General features: G+C 37.3%; 1 long non-coding RNA gene across 1 annotated transcript; it reads right to left on the bottom strand.

The window, feature by feature from the left end:
- Positions 1 to 253: 253 nt before the first annotated feature.
- On the bottom strand, positions 254 to 5,985 carry LOC128850944 (uncharacterized). Its single transcript, XR_008448206.1, has 3 exons — positions 5,887 to 5,985; positions 4,498 to 4,578; positions 254 to 482 (listed from the first exon to the last, which is right to left on the bottom strand). It is a non-coding gene; the product is annotated as an uncharacterized LOC128850944 (long non-coding RNA).
- Positions 5,986 to 9,400: the final 3,415 nt, after the last annotated feature.

The raw sequence follows: 9,400 nt of genomic DNA on the forward strand, positions 1-9,400 counted from the left end.
ATCATGTGATGATTTCACATTCCAAGCGACAAAATATAGAGGAAAAATTAAAATCAGTAATATTCAATGTTGAACCTAACAGACTATATCTTACACTTAAAACTAACAAGGGGCAATTGCTGCAGGACTGGCAGAAAAAGAAGAAAAGACAAAGAAACAAAACCAATTCAAGTCAATATTTATTCAAAGCAAGACAGCAGTGAAGTTCATTCAAAATACTATATGAACTCAGAGAAATGATGTTGGACATTTGTGTTTAATTCCAAATATAAGTAATTTTTTCATATTAAGCTATTAAGAAGCAAAGATTGACAATATACCATTAGGTTCCAGATATATTGAAGCAGTCTGGTTAATTTCTGTGATAAAGGTGACTTGGCAGAGGCTGTTTAAACAATTCACAGCAGGAGGAGGACGGCCGCTTAGTCTAAGTACAAAAAAAGACTTAATCAGCAACTCCTGGTACGCTCTGATATCTGCGCCTGGGAAATAAAAAAAAAAATTGGAGAGGCTGATAAGATAGAATTAGATATCTCTTAGTGGAATGGGAGGAGATTTAGCAGGCATCCTAAGAAAGCAACACTCTTTACCTTCTCCTGTCCAAGTTAGAACTCATGGGATGAGGGCTGGCATGCAGCTGCACAGCTCCTGCACCCACATGCAGGCTGCATTGTGTCATCAACACAAAACAATGGACTATGACAATGGAAAAATGCCTCCCTTTTTAACTTTAAAAGACAATAATCATGGACGGGCAATGACATATTCTTTCTACAGCTAATTAAACAGTAATTGTGGTATCAGACATCAAAGTATTCTCAAGATAAGAAGTCCCACCAGGCTTTGGAAAACTCCTGTTTTTAACAGTACTAGTTGAGTTTGGAAGATATTGCTCCAATGAAGAAATATAGTCAAAGGTTAAACAGGTCTCATCATTACACTATTGACTTTCTTTCTAATGCAGTGCAAGGTACAGAGACTATAAAGCATTACTGGATGCAAGAACCTAATTCTTCCAAAAGGCTACACTTACCATATGAGTAGACCAGGAGCAGATAATCTAAGAAGTATGTATGCAATCAAAGATTTAGCAAGAGCCACAGAAAAGTAAAATAATATGTCTTATTTTAGTGTTAATACATTTGTGATATCCAAAAATCCATTAAAAAAAGACATTTATTTTTGTAAGTGTTACTTACATAATGTCTACATCATAAAAATATGTAGTCTTCCAGTAATTGTAACATAGGAGTGCTGAGGAATCACAAGAAAATAAATGGGAGAATTACCCCTGCCTGTCCTAACATTGTTAAATGCACTCTCCGTCTACATTAGGAACAGATATATCTCTTAATGCTTTTAGAGCAATTCTCACACACAGCAGCTATCAGCAAGCTAAGAACCTCTCTCCCTTTTGTTCATGGTGTTTCACAGGTGATCACTATATTCTTGTTATATGAATAAGAACTGCAGAGAGAGCCACTCAGGATTCACATCCTAATAATGAGAAAATGTTAAAAACATATCTAAGCCAGCCATTTTTCAGAGGTCCTCTGTGGCATTGCATTCTCCTCCCTTTATCCAATAACTGAGTAATCCAATAACTCTTTTTCATCTGAGATGCATTCAAATCCCTCATTGGTCACATAAATCTGAGCTGATATCTCTACCCACCCACAAGAAAACAGTATGGATATATGCCTTCTTTGCCCTGTGTAAAATGTTGCTCCTTGAATGAGTTTTTAAAACACAGTCAGACAAGAGATTGACTCTAGGTTTTAGAGCTTAGACAGGTGAAAGAAGCATTTCTGTTTCAGATAAAAGGTTTCTTGTGCAAATGAAATAGATTTAAGAAACCTGAGAGGCAGACCTAAGGAGACTTTCATGGTTAAATCACTCTTTTGGAAAAGATGCATTCAAATGCTCTCAAGGTGAGGGGAAGGGTGAAAAAGAAGTGGACTTATATCATCTGCATCCATAGTGAGTGCTCTAACCAGCCTTTTTTTGGCTATGCTGTATGCAGAACATACTCTGCTCCGCATGCAGTAAATAATTGTGCAGAAAAGCTAAAAGAGGTCTCTAGATTTTACTCCTGGTGGGTAGCAGTATAAGAGAAACATCGATCTACTCCCCACTATCAAGAAGTGATTGATTTTGGAAATTCTACTGCAGAAATAGAACACTTTCAGAACCTCAGGAAATATTATTATAACATTAACTTATAGGGTGGTTGTGTGCTGAGGATCTAAATTTGAGACTAGTCTGGCAGAGAAGTGAAAAGAGTCCCAATTATTTGTAGCTGTAGCTCTTGCCATACTGAACTGGACTTTGCTGCATACATAAATAAATCAACAGATAGATAAATAAATTAATCAAATGCCACAAGCCCTCAAGTGGCACCATTTCACTCATAGCTAGTAGGTGACCTTATGCTACAGATGTAAGTGGCCCAAATGCAACAGCTGCAATTTTCTTTCAAAAACTAAGTACATCCCAGTCAAAGTAACAGACACTGTATGAAGAACTTCAGTTAAACAGTTGCTAATGAAGGCTGAAATGACAGTGGGAGTTAATCTCCATTCTGACTTAATGAAAGCAACAATTTCACCATTACCCAGCTAATAATGAAACTACCAGCAATGGAGATGTATTCAGCTAAAGGAAAGTAACAATGATGACGACAACAAGAAAATAAAGCAAGCAAACCCTAAAATACACTCATCTTTGCCGTAAAGGTTTGTGTCAAAGGGAATAAATTTCTGAGAGACCTGCTGCTACATGGATTGGATTGCAGTTACATATATGCAGTCGATTAGATGCCTGTGGAATGATAGCACATTTTATTACAGCACCATGTCCTAAGAGCAATTCTTTCAGAAAAATAGAATGTAGCAACTTGTTTAATACTCTGCCCTAAGCAAGTAAATTCAAGCTCTTGAACAGAACTGGAAAGTATTTAACATAACTCTACAGCACAACCTGACAACATTCGTTTGTTTGCTTGCTTGCTCGATTGAAATACAAACATTTGTTGTTGCTGATCATTTTTGCTGATAGAGAATTTGCAGTGTTTACAGAAACTGCAGATATTTAGGACTTTTAGAAATGGAAATCGATATTTGAAAAGCATAATATTCTTCCTGATTGATTTTTCATGCTGGTTCTCAGCCTACAGATCAAGTCTCACGATTTTTGCATGGAACTTTGACTATAACTACTACTTTAACTGAAGGGCTACATTATACCATGGTGGGGATACATAGTGAGCAACAAAGATCTTAAGAGGACTTAGCAACTCGATTTTTGTAATGCCTGTAGGATTTTTCTTGGTTTTCCAGAAAAAGACTCTTATCAGAAGACAATACAGGACTTACTTATCAAAGTCATTAATTTAATATAACTTTAACTAGTTCTCCCTTCAAAGCAGTTCAGTGCAAGAGACATTAAACTTCTGGAACTATTCTGAAATCAACAGAACCTAGTTTGCACAAGTATCAGTTTTGAGGGTAAAAATTAAAATTCCTCAATTAAAATGAATTCCTACACAACAATGACAGGTACCAGATCAAAAATCAACTTCCACACAGTCACAGAAAAAATCCTGTATGCAGTCACTCATACTATTGAATTCTTATCATGGTCCCTAAAACAGCTTTGACCTGTGCCAATGAGGACAGTCCTACACAATGACCCAAGCATCATTCATGGACTGGTTTGGGCAAGGGACTATTCCAAACAAGTTGTATGCATGAAGCCTCTGAAGGAAGGGAGAAAGCCGTGCAACTTGCCACCACAGACTGATTCCTGGCCCATTTTACTTGCTTACTAATATAGCTGCTACTAGAAAGAATTGTGTTGGGAAAAATCACTGCCTTTATCAGGAAATACTCCAGAGAGATTCTCCATTACTTGCAGAGGAATACCATCAGCTGTCCACAGAAAGCCTTGAGTCAGATCCTCATTTAACACTAATGAGGAGAGTTCTACTAATTTTGAATAAGTCACTAGTACTATGCTGATTTCCATAGGCTAGGGATTTGGCCCTCTGCTTCACAGTACAAAATCATCTCTATTTAAAGTCTTGGTCTAAATGGTTCTGAGAAATTTCATTTGTCTGGAAAAATGTCTTCTGAACTGTGTCTGGTTTGTTGGTCTGTATCCCTAGATAAAAGGGGATTAGAGCTTTAAAGGCAGAGAGAAGTGGAGCTAAGTTAAAACTACCATGCACTTCATCCATTAGTTCCTACAGAGGATCACTAAATGTGGTAAATCAGATGCTATTAAAATCTTAGGGGAACTGGTTCAGAGAATTTCACTGTCAGAAGCATGATGCCTGCTTCTTCCACAGAGTAATATAATAACAAACAAAGGCAATGGTGTAGGCCAGAGATTTGAATGGAAGAATACAATTTTAATTTGGTAATCAAGGCAAAATAATTAGAATTAATTACTTTCCTCTACATTTTTAGATATCTGTGATTTAAAATAAATATTTACCCTCTTTTTGGCAGCTAGTCACAGGAGAGGTAAAGTGATGAGCCCTTTCACAGGTCTTCATATTCGATGTCAAGTTATTATCTGCCAAGAAACACATGACTTCAAAATTACCTTATGACTTGGCATGTTAAAACTTCCTGATAACATCAACAGACTAGAAAACTAGTGTGGCTGAGCCCTCTATGTATTGACTCTCTATAACCATTATATAGACTATAGCTGCTCCATTGTGTCTCCTTTTTTTCTTCTTATTTTTTCTTTTTAAAAATGAGAATTACCTTATCTGCAAATCTTCAGTTATAGCCTGTTGCTTTCTATCCAAACCTACAATATTCTGAATGTAGATTGATATCTCTCTGAAAGATGACTTTGGAAGGACAAGGAATTTCCAAAGCCGACCCTCAGGAAAAGGGAATCTGCGCTAAGCAGGTAGAGTGTGTTCTCATGCACTGATAATGCACAATTTCTCTGTGCATGTCTGTATACGTAATAGGAGAATGGCATAGGAATAGGAGAATGCATGAATGTTCAAAGGAACATGAGTGAAGCTTAGCAATTTTGCGCTGAAAAGTATCTTATGTGAAAAATTCACCCAGGTGTCACATAGGATTTGCTTAAGACAAGGTGGGTCTACAGCAGCTGGGCTATCACGACTTGACAAACCTTTCTTTTGGATCCACTTTGGGTAGCTCTCATTTAGTCAGGATGACTAGAAACTGACTTTAGAGGTTTCCAGTTACAGCGCTCAGGAAAAAAGGATGATTCAGAAGTCCATGTAAATGAATTGTTAGAATTTGCGATCAATAAACACAGCAGCCCCAGGCTGTCAAAGGATTCAGATTCAAATTCCTGATTTGAGTTAGAACAGCTGAGGGCGAGACTCTTCCACATACAAAAAAATGACCTGACCATGGGTATATAGCATCAATAGAACGACCATGGGTATATAGCATCAATAGAACAAGGAAGGAGGATAAAGTTCGCAAATATCTAAAAAAATGCCTTACAAGGTGCTGTAAGATCATAATTTTATTGCTTCATTTCTAAAGCAATTGCAACTATACTTTGGAGGTAGGAAAATCGATCCGTGGATCTCTTCGTGAGACAGACTGCTGACATTTACTGGCATTCCTCAGACAACAGAGCTACACCTACATTTGCAGTAACTTCTACAGATCTGCTTCACAGCAGGCAGGGGTACTGTTTCCCTCATTTCATCAAGCATTCATCTACACACTTTCTAGACTGGTTAGTCAGATCATGCTTGAATATGCTTTTGCTGAATGCAGTGGGAAAATTCATAATCAGCGAGTGTCTCTCCATCATCAAAAGACTTATCCCAACTATATTGGAGCTCTATAAAAAAATCCCGCAAAGCCACATACTCACCAACAGGAATATATTCAAACTGAAGAATAATGGTTGATTCTTGTCTTAGTCATTGATCTCAGTTTGATTCCCCTAAGGTCAGTTTGTCCTGGAATATCTGGAAAGAGAGTTAATCTAAACCTTCAGGTAGTATTTAACCCACAGCTAGTGAAGAGGCCTTTGGTAGCCTCCTGATCATGCCACACATTTCCAGCAAACCACTTCAGGAGTTTAATTCCCACAGAGGATACAGAAACAGTTCAGGAAAGCACTGACTACCTGGGAACTAATTGAGGCAACTAAACCCATTAAGACCCCTCACCTATAAAGGCTACTAAACTCACAGAGAAGAGAAACAAAGAGGATTTTGCCGGCCAAAAAGTAAGATGCAGAGCTATGGGAAAATATAGCAGCAACCTTGACATACCTCAGAGTTTTTATTCTGGGGGAGGATTTCCGTTTGTCACACTACAAGGAAGAAACAGGACTAGAGATTTTTATGTGTTTAGTGTCAGGCTGGAGAAATCCAAAATCCTTACAATAAATCCCTAACTGCAAAATGAGTTCAAGACTGAGCTTTTGAGTGAATTTTCTTCTTGTTTTGCTTCTGGCTTGCTTGAAATGACTAAAAAAAAGAATCAGTGAAATCCAGATAAAGAGAAATAGGATAATAGCAGAGGAATGAATACACAAAAAGTTTAATAAAAAAGTATATGATACTTGGCTATGCAGTGGCATTTTTTCCAGACAATTTACTAATGTATTTGCCAAGGGCCAAGCTAAAAACTGCTTTGCACCTCATGTAATAGAGAGCATTTACGTTGAATGACTTTTCAAATAAGCTGTGGGATGGCCATATGAGCCAGTAGGAAGGACATAAGGGGATTGGTATTAAGGCTAACTTTGTATGTACTGACTTTTAGTAGATCCCATATCTATGGCTTCTTATGTTAATTTGTTGTTGAGGAAGTTCCAGCCTATGGGAAATTTTTGCTTCTCCGTCATTTTCTGTCGCTTTACCTCCAGAAGAATGGCGCCTAATCAAACTTGCACAGACTGTACTGAGGGAACAGGCGTGCTCCTTAGCACGCGATGTAGCTGGTACCTCCATCTGCTTTGCTGCAGGAGTGGAAGACATCAGTATGGGGAATGAAGACTTGGAACCATTTCCCCTGCCTTATGAATTGCTCAGGAAACATTTGGAGCCAAGGCTGTCTGAAAGATGACTGTTTCACTTGGGTCTAATATCAGTGATCAGTATATTGTAGTATGTGTCTATGCACAGAGCACCCACCATCCAGCTAATTTAAGATGCTGTTGCAAGTAAATCATCTCATATACACTTTCCTAGCCAAAAAGAACCACGACTATAATTAACCATCAGCATCAGCATATTACAGACTTCCAAAACCTGTCTTATAAACATAAAGTACAAGTTAAACTATTTTGTTAAATTACAATAAATATTCTTGTTACTATTTAAATTTATAGAGGAGAGAAACAATCATTGGAAATTAATTGCAATTCTAGGCTAAGATCTTATGTTCACAGGAACATGAAAGAAATTCCCAAAGTAAAATGTTATTTTTCTTTTAGTAATTACTGAATACTAATTCTCCACAGGAAAATATCCATTCAAAATATCTTACTGTATAATTGACTTAAAAATATGGACTCTGTGACCTATTCCTTGGCCGCTTCTCAATATTCTTGTGTTCCTCAGAATTCATAAATGTAAATAAATTTCTACAGTGGATGGATTTCTAACTACCCTAACAGACTGACAGTTTGACTACATTTTCAGCAAATACTTTTTGTTAATAAAGTGGGATTTTCCCTTGTTACATGGAAAAAGTTCAATACAAAATGCATTTATGTAGGCATATATATATATGTGTTTAGGTGTCTGTACAACTGAACAGCTTCTCATCCAAAACATTTCACACCTCTACTCAATTCTCTGGTCACTGTGCACTTAATCACCAATGAATAGTGCTAATACTCTTCCCAATAATAGACTATTACTGAACCTACATATCACTTCAGATCTGATAATGTTTATTTAGAAAAACATCTGTTCTACTTCTAAAAAGAACTATACAGAGAGGCACCTATGCAGGGATATGTCTGTATATATATAGATATACAAGCAAACACTCTGGAAACACATACTGGTCCAACAGCAAGAAACTGATTTTAGACTCGGAAGGAACTGAGTCACATCTAACTTCTGGTCCTGCTTTACTGTCCTATTTTCAGAAGATCATGTTCGTTTCTTATTTCATTCTCTGTATCTGCAAGACAGAGATAATGAGCTCTATTGTTGAACAGATATATAATGAAAGAACAAAGTACTTTTTGCCATGACAAGTTTCTACTATGAATGAGCCGGGACAAGTGATACGAGTCAAGACAGTATGAAGTTTAATTTATCCTGAAAACATCTGGGTTACTTTGTGAAAGTACTCTCAGTTCAATGAAAATTCTCACTTATGTAAGTAATGCTCAGCATTACACTGTAAACCAGTAAAATCTCTGCATTGGTCGAAGTGTCTTACAGGTTTCTGTTTAGCCTTTTGACCTCTACGAAAAGTCACCTGCTGACTTGTGAAAAACTCCTTTAAGCAAGCAGCTGAAATGTCTGAAAATGCTGAGACCACTGCACCAAGTATGACAGCAGTATGAATGTTTTTCTGTTGATATATGCATCTAAGTAGATCCTGCCATGTCAGAAACACTGCAGGGCCACACTTTGCCACTTTTATGTCATCGGCAAGTCTCCCTTTCAGTTCAAGAGGAATAGAGAAAGACCTTGAAAAAATAAAATTGTGAAATTACATATTCTTTGATGAAAGCTGCTACCTCATATGGCCCAATTCTGACTTCAACCATCTCACTAATTCCTATCAGAAAAGGCTTTGAGGACAGGGATGATATTTTATGCTTCATATGCAAGATAGAAAACTGGGGCAGCAATGACTCTAGCACAGAGCTGAGGGAATAATTCAGAGTTAATAATTTATTTGCTGAATATAGTTTTCTTTCTTCCTTTTTGTACAGTTGTGAAAAGGCATCTTCCCTTCGGCTGTGAGAGCCAATGGCACACTGGGTCACTCAAGGTAAGCAAGTGGCCATAATATACTTTGCCCCTATGTAATCTGCCTCCTTGCTGGTGTACTTTGAGTACAGATCTTCACATGATAACCCACCCCTTGGTGTACAGTCACTTGTATTTGCTGATTTATGACTTAATCAGGCTGACATGCAAGCTATAGAGCACTTGAGCAGCTATGGTTCTCTGCTGCACAATCCCAAACCTGCAGGCCAAGGTTTGGGCATTGACAAGGTAAACATCAACAGAATTAGTCTCATACATACTACATGGTACAGCTCTGACGAGATGACTGAGATTAGTTTAAAGATTCATAATGTAATACTATTTATTTATTTATTAACATTTACCAAGTTCTGCCTGCAAATATAGTAGGTAATAGTATAGTAAGCAGTTTATTACAAGTATGGAATCACAGAAGAC

Source organism: Cuculus canorus, chromosome 1 (assembly GCF_017976375.1).
Source record: "Cuculus canorus isolate bCucCan1 chromosome 1, bCucCan1.pri, whole genome shotgun sequence".
NCBI lineage: Eukaryota > Metazoa > Chordata > Aves > Cuculiformes > Cuculidae > Cuculus > Cuculus canorus.